At 40.4% G+C, this 24,049-nt stretch overlaps 1 long non-coding RNA gene across 2 annotated transcripts in view; it reads right to left on the minus strand.

The window, feature by feature from the left end:
• LOC146360929 (uncharacterized) overlaps positions 1–24,049 on the minus strand; it is a 122,894-nt gene that overhangs the window by 51,028 nt on the left and 47,817 nt on the right. For both annotated transcript variants that reach the window (XR_014799496.1, XR_014799495.1), the window contains exons 2-4: positions 8,508–8,536; positions 8,277–8,390; positions 7,802–7,859 (exon numbers count right to left, since the gene is read on the minus strand). This is a non-coding gene — a long non-coding RNA (uncharacterized LOC146360929). The remainder of the gene's footprint in view (positions 1–7,801; positions 7,860–8,276; positions 8,391–8,507; positions 8,537–24,049) is intronic.

Below are 24,049 nucleotides of genomic sequence, written 5' to 3' on the forward strand. Positions count from 1 at the left end.
GGGGTAGTTTGGGGGGGGGCACCTGCTGGTTAGGTCGCGAGGTGAGCACTAGCTCGGCCCTTTCAGCCTCAAGGAGCGCCTCACGGAGGGTCTGAGGCATGACCAGGCGGACGTGTTGGCGCAGTCGCTCTGGGAAAAGTCCTCGCAGAAAAGCATGCAGGCTAAGCTCCTCACGGGCTGCTGCTGGAAACTCCGGGTAGCCACGACGAGCATACAGCAACACGTCTGCTGCAAAGGTGCCCAGGCTCTACCCCGGCCGACGGCTCCGGTTGGTCAGCTGCTCTCTGCTCTGATCAGTGGAGTGCCGCTGCCCGAATCGCCTCTCGAGTGCCGTGGTGAGGGCCTGGAGCTCATGCTGCTCTGCCGGGGCTAGGTCAAGGAGTATCTGCAGTGCATCTCCCTCTAATGCTAGCGCTAGGTGTGTAGCAGTCTCCTCTTCGCTCCAGCCACTATGTCTGGCGGCCAGCCGCACTTGTGAGAGGTAAGGCTCTAGTGGGGTTAGCCCGTTGTATTTCGGTACCTTAACTGGCGTGGTAGGCATAACTGCTCGTGGTTGGGGGCTCGGCGTGTGGGTCGACAGAGGTAGCCCATGAAGCATTTCCCTAGCGTCTGTCGCGACGGGCCGCCGCCGCGGTGCGCTCGCGCCATCGGGACCCATCGGGGGACTTACATGGCCGCTCACATCCTCTCTCTTCAATCGCCAGCTTCCCATGCGGGGAATGTTCTCCTCGACAGCTTGCTCCAGCCTCTGAATGTCTCTCTCCATTACGGTGAGGGTGAGCTATCCCACTTCTGACACCAATGTGGCGAGCTCAGACAAGGAGGAGACAGAATTCCGTTCGGTCTTGCTCCCCCGCCCTCTTAGCCAGGGAGCACAGCCATTTATTTACATCTGCCAGAAGAACACTGCCGCTAGCTAACTGCTCAGCGCGGCAACAGCACAGCAACAACAACAACAACAACACACAGGGCGCCCTCTGACCCCGGAAGGACACACCGTAGCGAGAGGGCGTCACCCGTCACTATGGTAATATAAACAAAACATAACTGTACAAACAGAACCCCGAACAGCCCTGACCCACTACAATACTTTTAACTTATTTTAAAACTAGCACAAACTCAGCTAGCTATTTCAACTGTTTACCAAGCAACTGTTTATCCAAACTGGTAGCTAACCTTTGTCTATAATTTTTCCAATAGTTTAAACAGTTAGTTTTACTTTTATCTCACCATTTCAACCCATTATTTTCTTGTCATTACTTTGACATCCATTTTTGCCCTACACTGTCTATTGCTTTGTGTTCACTGTTTTAACTTTTTAAATTAATTTAGTTCACCATCTTAATTTCAGTTAATTATTATATTATTGTTATTACTATGTGTAAGTACTCGATATGCATAAACTCATATGTCTTTTGGGAATAACTGCTTTATAAGGGCCCGAGTTGTAGTTGTTTGTCAGTGTTCTCTGTTCAGCAAAGGTACCCTAAGCATAAATAAATCTATCAGCTCTTGGATGTTACAATTTGTGTTTCTTTAAGATTTTCTTTAAGATTTTTTCACATCGCAGTTATGTAAGGAATACTACAATGTTGTCTTTCCTGACCTGACTTTGACCTTGAAATAGATGCAAACTGACTTTGGCAGCTCAAGACATCTGCAAGGTATTCTTTGTTTGACAGAGGAAATCATATCATCAGACAACTTTTTAAAAGACTCTTTGCTGTGTTTCAACGCTGCTACATTCATGTTACCCAACATTCCCAAACTGTGGCAACTATTTTATACTCATGTTAATCTTCTCACTAAGAAAACCAGAAACCATAAAAACTGGAACCTAAGGTTTTAAATAATGAATTATAATGTTTTACGAGAATGAGTTTATCTTAAAACCACTTAGTGATGGGATTTCCGGCTCTTTTTAGAGAACCGGCTCTTTCGGCTCGGCTTACTAAAAAGAGCCGGCTCTTTCGGCTCCCAACCGGCTCTTCAGGGTGTTTTGTTGTTTTAATAAATTTATTATTAACAACAATATAAAATTATGCACAAAAGGAATTACCAATGTAAAAAAAAAAAAAACCTGTGGTTTTATTTATATATGTTTATATATAAATATATACGGTGGCCCCTAGAGACAAAGCACGTACAAACTCCAAAACACAAGTCCAGACGTGTGGTATCCACAGAAACCTCTGAATCTCAGCTAAAATGTCATATAAATCATTTCTACAACCACCAAACATATCGAAAACAAGCCATGATTAAACGAGCAGTTACGTAAATGCGCAGAAGACCGCTAAACAAACAAAACCGAACCAGAAATTCTCCAGACTTCATGTAACTGGCTGGTTAGCTTCCAGGGCTATCACTGACTCCACACACCAAGTTTCACCATGCTCTGACCAAAATTCACTGACGGAGCTGCAAAAGAAGACCACAAAAACACACAGCGGCGCAAACGCGCTAAGACAGGAATTGGCTTACCGTTCCCGATTTCCTCCGTTATTTTCGCCGGTAACCGGTAGCCACGTGATTACCAGTAGTTACCATGCCTAACTAGCCGCATCAGAGCCGTTTTCCGTCAACAACCTCCATTTTAGACCCAACTACAGACACGTGACTGGACAGACGCCGCATGCAGAAAATTTGGGCCCACGTGGGTTTTGGCATTGCAACGCAATTGCTTGAAGTGACGTGAACGTGGCATCGTTACTGTGAATCTATTGGCTCAAACGATTAAAAAAAGGTGTCATCATGCAAATTGACCAAAAGAGACCAAAGTTACAGACCAATTAAACGCTCCATGCGCACGGCAGAAAAGGGCCATTGCCATGTAAATGTGTGGTTAATTCTTCAAAAATACATTTAAAAAAAAGCATTTTTAGGCCTGTTAATAAAATTAATTAATTTCTGCTCTTTAATACCTAAAAAAAATCAACTTGCATGGTGTCCAATTGTGTGCCAAAATTGGACATTTTTGTACAACTTCTGGATATTCATGTATTGACAGGGCTGTAATTTTTCACTGTTTCACTTTAGAAACATAAATCTTTGCACAGATGATGTTTATATGTTGGTTACTGAATTTCTGGACTCAAATGTGAACTGAGGCATATTTTTAAAAGGGTTATATGTTAAAAATTAAAAACAAAAATTAGGCGAGGATAAAATCTACTTACTTTTTCTGTGTTCCAGTCTCAGTAACTTTGACACAGTAATATCTGCTTCAAAATTTACACCTCTGATGAAATCTCACAAGTGTTAGCTTTATTTTGATACCAAGATTGTAAGCACAGAGTTTGTAATTGCAGAGAAATAATCAATTAGATTTGGGCATTACATTTTCGAGCAGGAAGCTCAGAAACCCCCTTGGGGCTTAAGAGGTTAAATCTTTGTTATTTTATATCAGTCCCTGTCTGTTTTTTCATAGCTGATAGAAGAAGAATGCTTTGCTATGAAAGTAGGGGAAAAAATGCATGAAAGACATGAAAAATAAAGCAAGTTCTTGTCTTTGTGGTTATGAAAAACTTTTGTGTGTTTAATCCATATAACATAAGATGACATTAAAACCTTCTGTGTGATCTTTTTTTAGCAGTCCGACATAGGCCTTTGCTCCTGCTCATTCTAGTGGATCTAATAAGAACCAATGAGAACTCGCTCTACTTCGCAATGGTCTGTGCACCTACTCAAAAGAATCACGACACTGGTTTTTGTTTGGCTTTTTTTTTATACTGAATTACTATTAGGACGGGACATTTTGGGGATCCTCTGATCATTTTGATATTAGAGTTCAAGTTCAGCTTTTGTGATAATCCATAATGTTCCATGTGTTCTTTCCTTTCCTAATGCATTTGATGTTATTCACCTCATCCCATATGTGGTTCATTAAAAGCATAGAATGAATACAATTCAGATCCCTAGGCATTAGTAACCACAAATTATTGTGATTTAGATTTGGGCCAAACAGACTGCAGGCACATCAGCATTTCTTTGACAGCAATCAATCAACATGATCAGACTGCAGTGTTCTGCTCAAATTCACCAGCATCAACAGAAAAGAAGGCTGTTTTTCTGCCCTTGTTGTCTATAATCAGACTCTATTTGCACACAATCCACCGCTACACCTCCATACTGGCACCAGATGTGTTTTCCAGCAGAGTTCTGACACAACTGCAAGGGTTCAGTTCTGCTCTGCTCCCTGTTTAGCCCTCGCTGTTTTCTTCTGATCTGTGATGTTTTCCATTACGTTCTTCTCTGGCTCGCTCTAATCTCGGCTCCTCTCTGATACTGTGTTCTCTCATGTCTTTCGGTTTGTTCTCTAATCTTCGCACCATTGATGTTCTGTACGTTGCTGCACTTTAGAGAACGTTTCATCTGAGCAATAACATAAGCATTGCGGGGGAGGGTCCTCCCCCACAAAATTTGAAGAGTCAAACACCTAATTTCAAGCATTATTGTAACTTTTATGCACTGATTTCTGCTTTTAATGCAGGAATTGATGGTAGAAATGTCTTAATTTTTGTAAAGTTAAACTCAATTCCGGGAGCATAGTATGGTTAAACAATTATAGGAATATAATGCAGCGAGGCTGCCAGGCACACTGTAACTTTAAAATGATTACTTGAAAATTAGTCGCAACTTTTTTCTTTTCTGTCAAAAACTTGTAGACCTACAGATGGAAGAAATGCACTCTTGTTTTGGGTTTGCCTGATTTTAGATATTAAAGTTGATGACCGTCTGGTATTGGGCCACTTTTGTGTGATTTTGCTTTTGCTATGATTTTTGTGTTTCATATCCTCTTTTAATGTACATAAGTAATAATTCCGTTCTTAAATAGCTTGATTTGTTTTCAAAAACATAGACCCAGGCACCTGGCACTCATTATAAAAGAAGGTATGTCTAACTCTCCAGAGTCGATGGAGGCGCATCCAAGTCACATGACATTTTTAAGATGATGTAGAAGTAAGACACACCCTCACCAAGTGTCTGTTTTTAGATGTTTAGAAAGTGCAGACTTCAAACTATGTACCAGTTTTTAAATTGTGTGGACAGGCCAAGTAAAACCAGAGTTGCATCGCATTTGATAATTTAAGGTTTTGATGCAGCTACTCAGCCATGGAAACTGATTTCATGGAGCTCTCTACACACTGAAGGTTGAAGTTGTAGCGATTGACTCAGCAGAAAGCTGACCCCACACCTCTGCGCACTCAGCATCCACCTGTGATTTTATGTGGTCTACCACTTTGTGGATAAGTTTCTGTCATTCCCAATCGCTTCCGCTTTGTTATAATACCACTAACAGGTGACTGTGGAATAATTAGTAATGAGGAAATTTCACAACTGGATTTGTTGGACAGGTGCTCAAGTCGATTGGAATGATTGGAACATCTGAGTTCATTGAATTGGATAGATAAGTGAATGCTTCTGCCAATATAGTGTACATGTATACATTTATATTTCAGCATGAAGGCACATCTGGTCTTGTAGTGAACTCTAGAAGAACTGAGGCTCACTGAAAACAAAAAGGTTATATATTTATATATTTTTTTCTTCTTTTTTCCTCCATAATTATCAACCTGCCTCGGAGTTAACAGCATCAGAGGAGATGCTCTGCATCCGTGTGTTTCTAAGAGAATTACGTTTACTACAAATTATTAATCAGTCGTAAAACGAAAATTTCTATTTTGAGTTGAGATGAAGTTGAAGTAAAACGACCTGCCCCATTCATCTGAGTAATGTCACGCTGTTTAAAAAGGGTCTGCTTTAAAAAAGTCTCCCCCCCAATCCCCCACCTTATTACAACTAAACAACCCCATACCGTCTCTTTTCTTTTGGGTTGTACTTGAATTCATGCTCCAAGAGGAGGAAAATAAACCTCAACAAGCCTTGGCCAATACATTTTTATTTTCTGTCCAGAATTTGTCAGCTCATTTCTTCGAGTCCTATCTCTTCAGTGTGTGTGTGACGCAATAAACAAAAGCGGTGGAGACCAAATCCATTAGTGTGAGGGACGTTACAACATAATCTGAAACAGAGAATTTTTTTTTCTCTTTGCTCCCGCAACGACCCCATTTAGGGAACGACTCAAAGCCGTATTTTACTTCGGTGAAAGCATTTGTAGTTTGTCAGGGACCAGATTTAAGAGGCTTCTTAATCACAGTGTGCTAAGCCTTGGGGACTCAAAGTAGATAACAGCACCACACTGGGAGATTTTTTTCAGTTAAATGTTACAATATGAATCATCCATTTAACAGTCCTTTATTTCCTTTTTTGTCCATTACCAGCATATGGAGGGCCTTTCTATCAGCATTCGTTCCTACGTCTGACTTTAAAGATGTCTCGCTACCTCGGTGGCTTATCTCATATGGTGCTGAGTCACACATACAGTATACTGCTACAGCACAAAACAAAGAGGACACACCTCACTAACTTACAGATATGATTCATGAAAGCAGGTGAAGTGCATTTTTCTGGCTCTCTCTCAGTCCACTCAACCCCTCAGAGGGCAGCCGCTGAATAATGATCGGCTTCTATCTATAATATGTTCTTCTGCAGCCCTCCCAGTTTCAAGTGCTTTCTGGCAAGATGACAGTGCTGTCATCCACAGGGCGTGCATGGTCACTCTCTAGCTTGATGAACATGAAAACCATATCAAACAAATGCCACAGCTGTCTAAACTGCCAGATCTGCACCCAATTGATCACTCCAGGGAAAGGGATTTGCCTGTTTTTGTCAGTAGCATCCCGCCTCTTGTGTATAAAATTGCTTAGCATCACATGGGAGCTGCTCATTATAGCCAGAGTCTTGTTTAATCGCAGCAGCTGGTGGACTGAATGCCTTGCTTTTTGGCACTTGGAGAAAGACGCACATTAGCTTTAAAAACAGAAGGATTTCTATTTTCTCCGAGTGCCCAAACCAGCTCTGCGTGTAACAACTACAGCACAACACAGAGACAGCACAAGGAAGAGGCATGACTAAGTGAATCCTAAATAGAAATCTTTGGGATTTTTCTAGTTGCTGCAGTGACGCGAGTGCTCAGTTGAGGTTCGCGATAGATTTAACTGCGTTGCTGGCCTAACCTAGCACACACCAAGCACATCATAATCATCAGTCACCATTGCCACAGTGTTCATCATTGTGAACAGTAGCGCAACAAAACTAACTACCAGTGTAAACTTTGAATAACATGGATTTATTTCAGAAATGTTTGCAGAAATATTTCAGAATATGCAATGTATGACTGATTGGTATTATTTACTAGGTATTGTTTTTCTATGCTTTTTTTTTTGGGGGGGGGGGTCTTTTTAAGCATACTTTAGGTTTGTAGTGCAGTAAAAAACAAATGCAGTGTGCAGGCTTTTGTTATTTGCTCTGTTGCAACCCAATTTAATAAACCTGACATAATTTTGCATATAATAATATTAACATGTACCCCCATATGTCACTCAATATATGCCTATATGTTTTCAATAAGTATGAGACATAGTTTGAAATAGATCTATATAGCATTATTATCACTTTGACCACTCCTTCAAGGTTGATACATTGATCTGAAGGTCAGAGGTCAAATCTGACATGGTATTTGAAATCTTAATCCAGTACTTTACTTGCCTTGAAGAACTTGGTTGATGTAAGGTACTTTTTAATGGATTGTTTTATCAGAATTCATTCAAAACGTTTTGAGCTACCATGTCTACAGACAATTCACTACAAAAAACATAACCTCTTTGGTTGAGGTTATGAATTAGGACATTACATCAGAAATTTCTGATTTATAACATATTTTCTGAGGAGTCCTTACCTTTGAAATGAATGTCTCATCTTCCTCTCCTGGCCTCTCTTTTCTACATTCTCCATCTCTGAGAATAAAATTATAACATATTAGCACCGCCTTCCTTCCCTGGAAAATAATCTCACTGGACTTGAGCTAGTAGACAGACTGGTTTGCACAATACACAGAAACAGTTTGTGTCACATTGGTTGAGCTCTTTGAAATTTTGAAATTGAAATGACCTGCTATTTCAAAAAAGTTTCTCCATTGATGCTCAATCCTTTTCTGTAGCACTAGATAGATGCTGAAGTACTGTGAATGCAACTATATTGAGATCTGAACAACAAAGATATGATAGCCATGAGTTAGTCAAGTCACCATATGGCTCTATCTGCACCCATGTTTTTTCTGTCTCTGTGGCAAAAAAAGGACGACCAGACAGCAACACATGAAAACTGAACTGAACTCTGTATTAATATCCCAGCATATCTGCAGTTATACCCACCTCGTGATTTTTGTCAGGCGTCTAGCCCACACAGCATCTGCCAGTGCCATGAGTAAAGTGTAAGGAGCCCAGATTAGGCCCAGATGTGTCTGCTGGGCCATTTATACACTGGTCCTGCAAAAGCAGCACATTCTCACTCCCAGCTCATCACAATACTGATTCTTGGTCAGCAACCTCAGGCATCATATTTTACACACTGGAGGATGTTTTTTTCAGATCTGATGATTGTACCTTAGACATCAATAGACATTCTTCAGTGTCTGAAAAAAAAAAAAGAAAGCACTGTGAAGGGGCATATTGTAACCAACACCATGGTATTTTCCTAATCCTAAAAAAGAAGTTATGATATGACAAATTGTATTTGTACAGCACGGTGCATGTCTAAAAGTGTCACTAAAGTGTTGTTTGTAGCTCAAAATTTGGGATCAAATGGAAGAAATTTGTTTAACATTTAAACCTATTTTCTGCACATTCCATCCATCCATTCGCTCCCGCTTATCCTTTTCAGGGTCGCGGGGGGCGCTGGAGCCTATCCCAGCTGTCATAGGGCGAGAGGCGGGGTACACCCTGGACAGGTCGCCAGTCTGTCGCAGGGCAAACACACAGGGACAGACAACCATTCACACTCACATTCACACCTAGTGACAATTTGGATTATCCAATTAACCTATCCCCACAAGCTGCATGTCTTTGGACGGTGGGAGGAAGCCGGAGTACCCGGAGGGAACCCACGCAAACACGGGGAGAACATGCAAACTCCGCACAGAAAGACCCCGGCCTGATGTTGGAATTGAACTCAGGACCTTCTTGCTGTGCGGCAACAATGCTAACCACCGTGCCACCGTGCTGCCTCACATTCCAGCACATAAAATAAAATATTTTTTTTGTGTTTACACTCACTCTTTCAAATAGATTCAAGTAAAGCAGAAAATAAATAAAAATAAATAAATAAAATCAAAGACTCAGCAGTCCTGTTGCTCTGTTTTCACCTGTAAAGCAGGAGTGGGGCAGGCAGAGGTTTGCCCTGGTGCAGGTGTGTCGCAGCGGTCAGTTGAAGAATCCGCGAGTTTCTCTGTGAATTTCCCATTACGTGGTAGCGCACTCGGTGCTTGCTTGGAAGTTTAGGGGGGTTTTTTTTCGCTGTAAAGTTTTCTTCCCACGCACAACGGACGCTAATGTTTTTGTCACTTTTTATGGAATCAAACTCAAATAAGGTCAGTACTTCCACGCTTTAAACGCTGCACGCTCATACTCTGTCCCGCACTCGATATATTATCCGTTGTTGATCTGCACACAGCTGTTGTCACGAACGTCGCACTCGCTTACGTCACTGTCAGGAGACATTCTCGCAAAAAAAAATCACGGTTTTAGTAACGCAGTAACGCAGCGTTCCTACGGGAAAGTAATGGTAATCTAATTACCATTTTTGCAATAGTAATCCCTTACTTTACTTGCTAAATGAAAAAGTAATCGGATTACAGTAACGCGTTACTGCCCATCTCCGCTCCTAACAGTAGTGCTATAAACAGGTAGCGCATGCTCATCAATCTGCTGGTCCACGTGAGGCTATAACGTGAACGCGACACATGTTTCAGATTCCCTTTTGAAGTAACTGGGCAGCAAATTAAGGTCACCTCCAGAATTTAGCTCATTTGCCAGAATCAGTTTAGTTGTATGTATTTCATCTGAAGATGAAACTCTGTCTCAAACCATGTGTTTCCATATGAATTTAAGTTCTTGGATTTTGTACTCATAATGGTCAAAAGGTTTTCTGTGCATGAAGGAGATTCCAGGAGAAAGGCAGTTACTCTAGGAGAGCTGGAGAGGGCTGTAACAGGTCCTAAACCCATAAGCAGGAACTGTATCCGTTTCTTTGTGCAAGGAGGTGCAGGATGCACACTGCCAGAACTATAAAATGACTTCCAGCAGGTCACTGGTATGAATTTCTCTGACCCAATAATCAGAAACAGACTTTATCAGGGTGGTCTGAGGACCCGACATCCTCTAGTGGGCCCTGTGCTCACTGCCCATCGCCGTGCAGCAGGGGCGATTTTAGCCCATTTTTCAAAATGAATCAAAGCACCCCCAAAGATTTTTTACTTTGACAATATTTGCTGTTTGTGTGACACACTACTAAAAATATAAAAAGCATACAGTACTTGGTTGAGACGTAACATTTTAACAACAAAAGTATAGATAACCCCCCCCTCCCATAATGGTTTGTTCCAGCTCGCCTCTCCCCTACTCTGGCTCTAGCGCCGTTGCTGCTAGAGCGATGGTGGCTCAGCGGAGTGGAGGTGTAAGTGCCTGGCTTAAAACAGGACATATTAGCTACATTTAACCTTCAGTTACTCTTTATATAGTTAGATAGGAGTCAGACCATGAAAACATTACACCCAGGTAACCTGCAGTGTTGGAAACGTGTTTTGCGACGATGTTTGCTACCCTACAATCCGTCCTGTTCTGTAGTAAAATCAGCGACATTTGACAGTCCTGTTGCTCCCATTGAAATGTATACAGCCTATTTAAAATCTAAAACTTAAAATTGTAGCCATAGCCTGCTGTTGTTACCACTGTCCTGTTTTAAATGGATACTAACTAGCTAACTGACTGGATGCCCATTAACCTTATAACTCCTGTTGTGTGTGTGTGTTTGTGTACAGAGAGACAGCCAGGTTCATAATGGATATAAGGAAGTTTTTTTTTTTAAAAAAAAGGAGCCACATTCAGGTAAAAGTGTAAAATCAAATGATCCGTCAATCAAGAATAATGTTGGATCAGTGTTTCAATATTTATCTTTTATTAGATGTTCATGTGGTTTGGTTATTTGCCTTTTGGTTGAAAGTACACTGAGAGAGGACTTTTTGTTAGTGATCTTAATAGTATTTTTTTCATATTAATGTAATTTTTCATCTAATTGAATACAATCTATTTGTGTATGACTGTCAGTCCGAAGAGGGAGAGAGGAAAGAGGGGAACGTGAGGAGAAAGTACAAGGTCAGGAAGAACCAGGTATGAAAACAGACAGGGAATAGTGACAGGCAAAACAGAAACTGTTAAACTGACAAAGAGAAAAAAAAACTGATTTACAAGTAAATTTCGATTTGCTGCAATGAAATTCTGGCAAACTGGACTAGCCTGCCACATGTTTTTTTCACTTTTATTTCCATGTGTCTTTGAATTCAGTCCTCTGTAGGCTGATGACTTTCATTTCTTTCAAACGATATGTGATGTCCTTTCTTTCTGAACACATTACCCAATCCATATCAGTATAGATATCCAGCATGATTTTCCCCCCAATAAGCTCGTCTCAGTGGGGAATATTAAAGGAACTCTTTCAAAGAGTACCTTTAATATCGCAGTCAACATGAACAACGACCATGGTAGTGCACTTGATGAGGTAAACTGCAGAACTTTCAAAACTTTAGGAAATATGTAGATTATAACATTTCAAACTACATGGCTTATTGTGTTCAATTTGAAGTAACACTACCCTGTTAAAAATTCAAGCGCTACACAGTAGTGTTACATAGTATACCACATGAAAGTGAACAAAAGTAATTGAGACACAGTCAAAGTGTGCTTTTTAGGCTCAGGCTACATTTAATGTGTTGGAAACCACAGTACCACCTGTGCTACTACGGGAAACGCAAGTTTTGAACCATGTGTGAAATCATGATCAATTACCAAAAAGAAGGAAAAAAGAAAAGGTTTTGATAAGTGAGAAGAGTGGTTTTGCCCTTTTCTGGGACAGATAATGTAGATTAAAGGTTGGGCGAGATGGGCAGGAGATTCGTTACCGCACATGGGGGCGCTTAATCATAACGTTCATAATAGGAACCTCATTTAGTCGCTTCAGGCAGTTTCTGGGCTCTGTTGCCTTAGAACAATAATGCGTGAACAAGGAGCTCCCTTTGAAGGTGATATTTGGAGAAAAAAAGGTTGCCGCAATGGCACCGCAGACTTTGATAAATTATTTTTCATCAGCAAGAAGCACGCTCTGCACCTGTGCATGAGTCTAATGAAAGAAGAGAGGGCATTGTTGTTAGCCAAAACTCAGTGTGTGTACTTTGCTCCATGCACGTGTGTTGAAGCATTCAAGCAAGCCGGTGTGTGTTCCAGGATTGTGTAACCCAAGGGATTCTGTGTTTGTCCTTTCAGTTTCCTACAAATGAGGCGAAGTTATTGACTCAGCATGGGCAACACAAAACCTGAAATATGAGAGGAGGGCAAAAAAACAACAAAGAAGATGGTCTTTTAATAATTCCTTTATTTTTAACAAATCCAATTATCCACACATCTGGGATAAAAGTGGTAGGGAGAATCTTCCAAAAAGCTTTACTGCAGTACATCACAGAAGCACAGAGTGTGTCAGAGTATGTATTATACATTGTAATGTTGCAGTGACTACAAAAGCAGCTACTTTGGTCCTGGAATGTAAAAGAAAGCCAACAAGGCAATCATTGTCTCTTGAAAGCTGTCAGTGCTTAAGGCATCTACCCATCAACTGAACTCCTGCTGTGTTTTTGCTGCAGGCGCTTATTTTCTCACAGCAATTCTTTTTTTTACCCACAGTCCCTCTCCAAAATGATGTCTGTGTGTCGCCGTGCGCACCTCATTGAGGCATTAAATGACAAGCTGGCAGCATCAAAACAGATTTGATCGTGCGCTGGAGGGACATCGCTGAGTGCTTCAGAATGTGCTGATGCTGCGCTCACACCATAAAGCCGCTGCAAAACAAAAGTCAAGAAGATGAAGGGGGCTGGTGGCGCCTCGGGGTAGGAACTTCCCGGTGAGGATCACATGCAAAGTTCCACCATTGAAGTGCACTACGCTCACCAGCTGCTGTTTAAATGCTGAATGTGGATGAATTTTGTATCGTCATTTCACAATGAGATTGTAGTCTATGTAATATTTACATGGGGTGGGATCATGGAATTTCTTTTTCTGACTATGGACAGCTGAAAACACCCATTCACCCTATCACACAGGTCATGGGGCAGTTTGTCATCCACAGTTTGCATGAAAGAGCAGTCTTGATCTACTAGCAACAAAAGCAATCAGAAGTTTTTCAGTCCAGCACTCTCTTTGTAACTTATTTGACCTAACAACAGCCAGGAACCTATTTTATTTAATTCAATTTTATTTGTATTGCACCAAATCACAACAACACTGCCTCAAATACAGGGAGTGCAGAATTATTAGGCAGTTGTATTTTTGAGGAATAATTTTATTATTGAACAACAACCATGTTCTCAATGAACCCAAAAAACTCATTAATATCAAAGCTGAATGTTTTTGGAAGTAGTTTTTAGTTTGTTTTTAGTTTTAGCTATTTTAGGGGGATATCTGTGTGTGCAGGTGACTATTACTGTACATAATTATTAGGCAACTCAACAAAAAACAAATATATACCCATTTCAATTATTTATTTTTACCAGTAAAACCAATATAACATCTCCACATTCACAAATATACATTTCTGACATTCAAAAACAAAACAAAACAAAATCAGCGACCAATATAGCCACCTTTCTTTGCAAGGACACTCAAAAGCCTGCCATCCATGGATTCTGTCAGTGTTTTGATCTGTTCACCATCAACATTGCGTGCAGCAGCAACCACAGCCTCCCAGACACTGTTCAGAGAGGTGTACTGTTTTCCCTCCTTGTAAATCTCACATTTGATGATGGACCACAGGTTCTCAATGGGGTTCAGATCAGGTGAACAAGGTGGCCATGTCATTAGTTTTTCTTCTTTTATACCCTTTCTTGCCAGCCACGCTGTGGAGTACTTGGACGCGTGTGATGGAGCATTGTCCTGCATGAAAATCATGTTTTTCTTGAAGGATGCAGACTTCTTCCTGTACCACTGCTTGAAGAAGGTGTCTTCCAGAAACTGGCAGTAGGACTGGGAGTTGAGCTTGACTCCATCCTCAACCCGAAAAGGTCCCACAAGCTCATCTTTGATGATACCAGCCCAAACCAGTACTCCACCTCCACCTTGCTGGCGTCTGAGTCGGACTGGAGCTCTCTGCCCTTTACCAATCCAGCCACGGGCCCATCCATCTGGCCCATCAAGACTCACTCTCATTTCATCAGTCCATAAAACCTTAGAAAAATCAGTCTTGAGATATTTCTTGGCCCAGTCTTGACGTTTCAGCTTGTGTGTCTTGTTCAGTGGTGGTCGTCTTTCAGCCTTTCTTACCTTGGCCATGTCTCTGAGTATTGCACACCTTGTGCTTTTGGGCACTCCAGTGATGTTGCAGCTCTGAAATATGGCCAAACTGGTGGCAAGTGGCATCTTGGCAGCTGCACGCTTGACTTTTCTCAGTTCATGGGCAGTTATTTTGCGCCTTGGTTTTTCCACACGCTTCTTGCGACCCTGTTGACTATTTTGAATGAAACGCTTGATTGTTCGATGATCACGCTTCAGAAGCTTTGCAATTTTGAGACTGCTGCATCCCTCTGCAAGATATCTCACTATTTTTGACTTTTCTGTGCCTGTCAAGTCCTTCTTTTGACCCATTTTGCCAAAGGAAAGGAAGTTGCCTAATAATTATGCACACCTGATATAGGGTGTTGATGTCATTAGACCACACCCCTTCTCATTACAGAGATGCACATCACCTAATATGCTTAATTGGTAGTAGGCTTTTGAGCCTATACAGCTTGGAGTAAGACAACATGCATGAAGAGGATGATGTGGACAAAATACTCATTTGCCTAATAATTCTGCACTCCCTGTATAAGGTAAAGGCTCTACCATAATACAAAGAAAGCAGAGACATCCCCAAAAATCACATGACCCCCTATGAGCAAGCACTTTGACAACAGTGAGGAGGAAAAACTCCCTTTTAACACGAAGAAACCTCCAGCAGAACCAGGCTTAGGGAGGGGCGGCCATTTGTCATGATTGTTTGGACCAGCTGTGGAATATATGACTGAGGTCTTAGCTATTGATAGTAAGGTTAACTAGTCTCTTGCTTTGCCTTCCTTTTTTTGATCCCATAGATATTATGTTTTTTTGTTTTAACCGTGCTGCTAGGATAGTTGAAAATGCTCAGAACAGCGACACTCCTCAAAATAGTAAAGTTGTGGGCTGTATCACCAAAGCTATAAATAAACATACTAAAGCACTAAAGCAAAAGGGTAAAAGCAGAGTTCCTTGACTTGTCACCAACAACCTTTTTATGTGGGTTACATTAATTTCACCCATTGCTGATATAAAAAGCCTTAATTAAATTTTAATCACTTTCTTCCTTCTTGTTTCACAGCTTAGTAATGCCAACCTGATGCAAGCAGTTACAGCGTTTTTCCACATTTATCATCCACATATATTATCGTTATCAGAAAAGAGATTTGCAAGAGCAAATTGTATGTCCTGTGTATGAGACATCCCTGACAAGCTACTTCCTATCAGAAAAGGCAGCAAGATAGCACAGCTGAATAAATCCCCAAAAATTGCTTATGTTTCCCTGCTAAATGTCTCTGGCATGTAATGATGTCAAAAAACGTCTGTTGAAAGCCTTTGAACTGCATATTCAAGTGCGGTGGCCAAGTTAGTCCCCCAGCAACTGAGCACTCTGGGAGGCAGTTGTGTGCTGACGCTGGCAAGAAAAGTTCACATCAGTTTCTGGGATGTTGATTCCTTTTGTCCAATCTTTTTACAAGTCCTATACATAACATATTCACTGGATATTTCTTTAAAAAATGCATAGGCCGGGTGCTTAAAACAACCAGGGAGCTATTAATTATGGATAATGCGCCCCGTTGTTCCGTCCGGTGTCTCCCGAACAGTTGGCAGCAGTGTCTTAGTATAATAGGGCTGTCATTTTTCCCCTTTTTTTCCCTCAACACAGAGAGATAGATAATGTTAAGAGTAAAAGTAGAAGGAAGACTGGACGGCAGTTTAGAAGTCACAGATGTGCAATTGCATCCCTCCCAATTTGTTTTAGGAATATTGAACAAGCAGGTGAAAAATGGCATTTTAAGTTCGGGAGACAAAAATTAATCTCCATATTTGTACAGCTGTAAAAATATGCAGCTATACTGTATATTTTTACAAGAGAGAAGCTTTATATTTATTCTCTCCACCTATTTTTTACACTATTTTGTTTTCTGTCTATTTCAGATTAACCTTTTTTCTCAGTTAACCTGTTTTACAAAGCAGGTAAACTGAGAACGGCTGTGAATGGACATCATTTTAAGCAGTTACCAATATACAAAGTCAATTTTTTTAGTCATGATTAAAAACAGTTTAATTACAATCACTGAAAACTCACTATTGCAGGGTCTTTACATTACAATATATAGAATAGAATAGAATAGAATAGAATAGAATAGAATTCAACTTTATTGTCATTGCACATGCACAGGTACAGGGCAACGAAATGCAGTTTGCATCCATCCAGAAGTGCTTTAGTGATATAGATATATTACAATATATATTAGCAATAATATAGATATGTAAGTATATTACAGAAATGGGTCTATTATGGTATGTTATAATGTACACGGTATGAATGTTATAATGTACACGGTATATAATGCCTCGAGGCAACTATTGTTGTGGTTTGGAGCTCTATAAATGAAACTTATTGAAATATTGAAAAGTTTTATATTATTTATAAATACATATTTATTATTTCAAATGGTAAATGGCCTGTATTTGTATAGCACTTTACTAGCCCCTAAGGACCACAAAGCGCTTTACACAACCAGTCATCCACCCATTCACACACTGGTGATGGCAAGCTACATTGTAGCCACAGCCACCCTGGGGCGCACTGACAGAGGCGAGGCTGCCGAAAACTGGCGCCACCGGGCCCTCTGACCACCACCAGTAGGCAACGGGTGAAGTGTCTTGCCCAAGGACACAACGACCGAGACTGTCCAAGCCGGGGCTCGAACCGGCAACTTTCCGATTACAAGGCGAACTCCCAACTCTTGAGCCATGATCGCCCCGTGGCGATTATGTATATGTATATTTCAATATATGTATATTATATATTGAAAAGTTGGGTAGTCTTTACCCTAAATGACAGTGTCTTATATAATTGTCATAAAGAAAGTTAATTGAGCGAAAAACCTTGACTGAAGTATAGAGTAACAGGTTAATCAATAATGGCTACACCTTAAGTTGACATTTTGAGGTCAAAAGACTTTTGGCATACAATGTGTAAGCTATATCATGGATTTCAGGGTTTGGTTTTGGTTTAAGTTTTGTTTAAAATTCCTATTAACATAAATATGAATAACAGGAAAATAGATTCAAAGCAACCACTGCTGCCTGCTGTGCATCTTTCAGTACAATGAAAACATTGGAGGGCAGCAGGGAGAGGCTCTCTTTCAGTGATGGTAGTTTGCTGCTGGAAGAAAAGCTGTTCAAAAATATTTTTGTTTATGAAAGTCAGAAGGAAAAGAAGGAAAACCAAGTTGCTTGGTAAAAATATCACGCATCCTCGCATCTTTATTAAAGTGAATTAATGATGAACCGTCCTCATCCTCATGCATGAGTCATAATCTATCACAGCCTTATTTCTGCATGATCCATGATCAGGAAGATAGACTGGAGAAGAACAGAAATGTGCAGCATGAATGGGATAGTGACAGCTCTTCTGTACACTTCCCAGAAATATAACAAAACATGTTTTCGTGAGAACTTGTCTCTTATTGAGAGGAGAAGGCTGGTTGGCCTGTGCTTCCCAACCTACTAGCATGGCACTCCAATCTTTGATAAACAGCAGAGAATTGTTGTTTTGTTTCTTTATTGTTTGTTTGGTGATAAAATAACTGACTCATCAGAAGAACATGAGCTCTGCTGTCACAAGATAACAGGTTAGACTTACTCAAGATCACAGGCAAACAAGCTTTGTTATTAGAAAATAACAGGATAACTGTCCTGTTATCTTGATAATGGCATTAAAAAGGCCACTTTCTTTATCTGTAACCAAAGCCATCTCTTTGATTAAGTATTCTTATACTCTGCTCTTATGACTTTTATATGAGACTTTGATCTGATGAGCAAGTTATGGATATTTACTAACAATATCATATGTGTGACTGAAATTATTTGGTCATTTTGTTGGTTTTTTAGTACATATCTTTACTAATTATGTTGGTTTGCATGTTTAACAAGTGAAAGGTGAAATCCACCTTTTGTCACTTTGATTGACTGCTTCAATATTTGTGTTAACAAACAGTTGAACAGTATCTAACAAATGGCAGCAACTCATTGGGTTTATACATCATTAAGACAACCTGCTGAAGTTAAAACCAAGCATCATAAATGAGGACCATTTGTTGGTGCCAAATGGGAACATTTGGCTGTTGATGTCAAATGTGCTGGTCTGAATACTTCAGAATGTCAAGGTTACGCTGTGTGGCAGGCAGGATGTAGGACCCAAACGCAGGACTCATAAACAAAAGGGCGAGCTAAAAGAGGAAGCTTTACTTTGGCTGTAACTAACTCACTTCAAATACAAAACTAAACTAGAAACTGGAAAATGCCAACCAGAAAACAAACCAGGAACAGTAACTAGGAAATTACTGGAAACACGGAGGGGCACACACAGAATTGCGAGGGTCGACACGACAACAGACAGAGGAAAACACAGGGCTTAAATACACCAGGGAGTAAGGAGGGACTGGAAAACAGGAAGCAAGCACATCTGGGGCTAATCTCACATAATGAGACAAAGGAAATAAAGCAGAATACACTGACATATAACACAGACTGTCAAAGTAAAACAGGAAGCAAAAGACAGACGCGGATTTTACAAGGGGATACAGCTGACAGGGAAAACAGAGTGAACATGGAGCACAGAGACAAGAGTGGCAAACTGCGACATGGAGACACGACTGACTGGGGAGACACGAATGTAGACGAGGAACCATTACTGACTTGACATGACACATGGGACTCGTAGGAGGCACAGTGCAAAACCTACGATCTTGAAATCAATAAAGTATAACCAGAAATAAACAGAAACAAAGAATATAAATACTCAAAAACCATAAACACTGAGTCAGAAGACTCAGGACCATGACACAGAAATTGTTGATCTACTTTGAACCCTGAGATGTTTATACAGGAAAATCAAAGAGAATCATCCTAAAAAGAGAAAACATCCAGCAGTTCTCTGGGCAAAAATGCCTTGTTGAGGAGGCCAGAGGAGAATGGCCAGACTCTTTTAAGCTGATAAGAAAGCGACTGTGACTCAGATAATCACTTAGTACAACCTAGATATGCAGAAGAGCCTCTGTCCTCAGGAAATTTTATAATGTCATGACTGATCCCCAGGACCATTTCTAGTGGTCCTCTGTCTGCACAACATGTCAAACCTTGAAGCAGATGGGCAGCAGAAGACCACACCAGGCAGCTAAGAACAGTAAACTGAGGTTACAATTCTGTGAAAATGTTGCCTCGTCTGGTGAGTCTCAGTTTCTGCTGTGACATAGAATTTAGAATTGGGTGTAAAAAGCATGAAAGAATGGCTCCATTCTGCCTTATATCAATGGTTCAGGCTGCAGGTTGTGGTGATGTAATAATGTGGCACACGTTGGGCCCCTTAGTACCAATTACACACAATTTGTGTGACTATATCCATCCCATATGACCACTTTGTCATTTTTTTTGAATGGGGAGTTGGATGGGAGTTGGATGTGAAGCATACAAATGTGTAGCTCCTCTGTGATACTACCCTGTGAACATGGGCAAAAATCTCTGAGGAATGTTTTTAACACCTTGTTGAATCTGTGCCATGGAGAATTAAGTCAGTACTTTGCAAGGGGTTGCAATAAAGTTGCTGGCAAGTGCATGTAAATGAGGAAGTGAACACATTTTACTGCTACAAAAGAAATGTTTATTAATCTTTTATTTGTGGTCCCACTGCCCACACGACAGCTAGGTTAATCATCTCATTACAGCTACTGACTGAAGGAAATATTCATCAGTCATTATATAATCATGTTTTTTATTCTGCTACTGTACAGGAAATGTTAAAGATTAAGTTTAATTCGCTGGATCTTGGCCAAATGAAACACCAGGGTAACTTGTATTTTCCCTTATTATTCAAAACTAACTAACACAGAGTTATTCTGAAACTTTCCACAGCCTGTGACCGCAATGAGAATTTAATTTCTCATTCTGGCCCATATGCTCATTAAAATATATTACCACTATGAACTATTTAGGGAACCATATCTATAAGTCTGAGATGCACTGCTGCAGAGGAAATCCTCTTTTTGAAACTGGTGAACTAGGCTCGTTCTTCACTGTCAACCTGCTCCATGCTGACTCTGATAAAACCCTTCCTGAGACTACTGGTTTGTGTTTTTGAGAGCGATAGATGGGGAGTTGGAGGGTGTTGCACCCATACAGTTTCTTATCTGTGCTTCACTCAGCACGACTATAGCCAAAAAGATGACTTCCCACTGCAGTAATTTATATTTGGAGTACACCTTCCTACCTTTCCATGTGCATACATGGGTACTTACAATTTCCTACATAAACTTTCTGTGCTGCACATTTAAACCTGGAAAGACAGGGACCATAACAAGACTCTCACACCAAACAGGCACCAATGACAAATATGACAGTGATTTCAGAGGCACAGTAACTGAATGAAGCAGCTTGAAGTAGTAGGTTCTTTATTTCCCTGTCATCTGTGTAGAGCAGTATCTGAGCAACCAACTGATTTAGGCTGGAATTGAGATCAGCATCTCTAATTTGGTGTAGGTGGGCTGCAAAGTGGCTTGTAGGTCTGCAGCAAATGCGTGCAGATCAAAGCAACATAAAAATCCCAAGGTAGAAAGAGAGGAGGAGCTAAAAGTCATATGAAGAACAGAGTAGACGATAATGACAACAGATATGAAATTGAAGCAGAGACAGAAAGAGCATAAAAATGAGGAGTTGGGGTTGACATGGGTTGCCAAGTGGCTTGCATGTTTGCAACAGCTTAAATGGCACACCTTCAATGAGACTTACCACTTGGATGTATTAAAGAGGGCTGGAACTGTGAACAGCTGATTTGCCAGGATTGTGGGTAATTCATTAAAATGTGAACCGCTGTGATTGAAGGAAATAACATAAAATAATAAAAGAATGTGGCACAATATAGCAAGGGTGTCAAACTCACATTGATTAATAATCCAATTTGACTTCGAGCCAGAGCTGCAAAACCACCACATCATATTACTATAAAAAATAATATCTTAATGTTTCTGAATTTAAAAAACGTATTCATTTTTAATAAAAAGGTTCAAGCACATTCTGAAAACGTTAAATTTCGCTGCCCATTTACAATTTACATCTTACAGTAGGTCTAATAAGGGCCAAAATTACTTATTATTTGAAGGACCTATCCAATGATCCATCCAACCTATCAAGATTCTGAAATATCTTTAACTCATTGGTCATTTTCACTCCTCTGTAATACTAAGACATGTTAATGATCACTTTTCAGCAATGTTCATACTTTACAAAGCCATCCATTGAGCTGAATTGGACCCTGTGGTTGGCCACTTCTGGCCTGCAGGCCATATGGTTGACACTCCTTAAATGGGAAGGGATAATATCATAGAAGAAAAAGAGGGGAAAGGAAGGGAGGCAGGTGTATGAGGAAGAAATGAAAGAAAGACAGGCAAAGACTCCTGGAAAGTCCTGCATTTATACACATACACATCCTGTCAGTCATGTTTACATAGAAGCCAGTAAAGCGGTGCCAGAGAAGGTCTGTACTTGGGCATGTTCACATTCCCCTCCCCATTAAACGATTAGTGAGGCCTTAATTTAGCTAAGGAAAGCAGAACTAATGTGTTATAAGAGGCTCAAAAGGACTGAAGCAAGGAAGAACACGAAAAAAGAAAAGTCTGCCAACTTCCTGCATTGTGGCTTTCTGATGATTGTCACTAAACAGTAGCTTCAAACATGATTTTCCCTTAAAAATAAATACAGACAAGAAACAGGATCACCAAATTGTCAAGCCGCTTAGAACGAGTGATCAAATAAGCTATTATTCAACACTCCTTGCACTATAAATAGTCACTACTTGTCATGTCCAGGATTTGATACCAAAACCCTTGAGATCAGACTGTGAAGGCTGACAAAGAGTCGGAATAAAGCCCAGAGAGGCATTTTCAATAATACCCCTTCAAAGAGCAGTTCCTATTTGAGGATTTTCTTTTTATTTGTTTGTCTTTTTATCCCCCCCAAAACGACCGTTACAGTTGACGAGCTGCTGTATTCATCATTTCTCATATTGCGTTGTGTCACTCGGAGGTGAGCGGCGTGGATAATCAAGCAAATCATGAGGCTGGAAGAGAGCAATTTTTGTGCATTTGGGACCAGTGCTTCACTGTGTGTTTCTGTGTTGTCCTCTTTATTTATTTTTTGGTTTTGCTTTTTTTGTGTGTTTGTCTTCCTGCGGGTCATTTCTGGACTGCACGTACACTGCAGGGGAATAAAATTACACACGCTGATGCCAAACATAAAGGCTGAAATGTGAAGGTAAAAAAAACCTAACATTTTTTATTTGTCATTTCCTCTTGTCAGTTTTATGTTGTTCTCATTCGGCAGTCCCTAAGGCGAGTGATGAATAGGTAACATGCTAGAGTGCGCATTTTCACCATGTTTATCTTTAGTGTTGGGGAATATGAGCGAGGGCCCGTTGTTGTACAAGTGGCCCCACTCTCATCATCCATAAATATAATTGGAAATGGTCCTGAGGATCAGTCATGACATTACAAAATTTTCCGAGCAAACACGAGTAATGATCTACCTAGAAGGGGCCTCTCAGGCTTCACTATATTTAACAAACTCAAGTGATTTGACAATCTCTTGCTGTCTGCTAAAGCCTTTCCCTGAACAGTGATTAAAACAGGACATGACAGGGCTGTCACACTTTGAATTTCAACACGTGCCTCAGTGGTGGGCATGAGGCTGAGGGTGGTGTGTTAAGTCTTCACAAAACCCGAAAAGCAAGTATTAAACGTATAGAAAGAATCTGACAACCTTACTGCAAGTGAAAAACTGTATGTGCATTTGTATGACACTCTAAGCTTAGGACATGAGCTTCACAGAAATTCTACTGTAATGTCCCAGAATAGACAACTGTTGTCTCACGGCTTCCAGAGCCATTCATATACTAACACAATGCAGTCTAATCCAGTGTATTTTTGTCAGATCCCTGCTGGGTCTCTCTATTGTGCGTGCTATAGTAATATCGCCCAGTCCAAGACAACAGTCATAAAGTCGCAAAGACACCTAAAAAGTCCATATTAGGTAGTTGGATGGGTAGCAGTGGCATGAGTGTCACTAATTAGTCCACCAGGGGACCCAGGTTCCTTTCTTACTGGGACCTTTGCCCAGTTTTTAGTGCTTAAACCTAAGAAGGGAAATCAACAAACATCAAAAGAGGGCCATAGTAACTTAGATAAAGTAAACTAAACACCACTGATTGAACAACTGCATTAAAACATTCAATACATAGTGCTGAATTTGGTCAGTCTTTCTGGATTTACTTGGTAGACATAACATTTCTCTAAAACAAAGGTGGAACCAGTTCCATTGTAATCTGTTGAGTTTTAGTTTGATGTATGGAATAGTGTGACAATTACATGGAAAAATATAAGATGAAGAACCTTATTAAATTTTCTAAATGGTTACAATCACTGCAGTACAGACATGCAACTCAAACTGAGATGATCACCCTACTGTTCAACAATGAAATCCTAATTTCCAAGGTTAAATTACTGAACATAAAAGACAGA

This window comes from Perissodus microlepis, chromosome 23, assembly GCF_051167445.1.
Source record: "Perissodus microlepis isolate ML-2025 ecotype Zambia chromosome 23, ASM5116744v1, whole genome shotgun sequence".
Taxonomy (NCBI): domain Eukaryota; kingdom Metazoa; phylum Chordata; class Actinopteri; order Cichliformes; family Cichlidae; genus Perissodus; species Perissodus microlepis.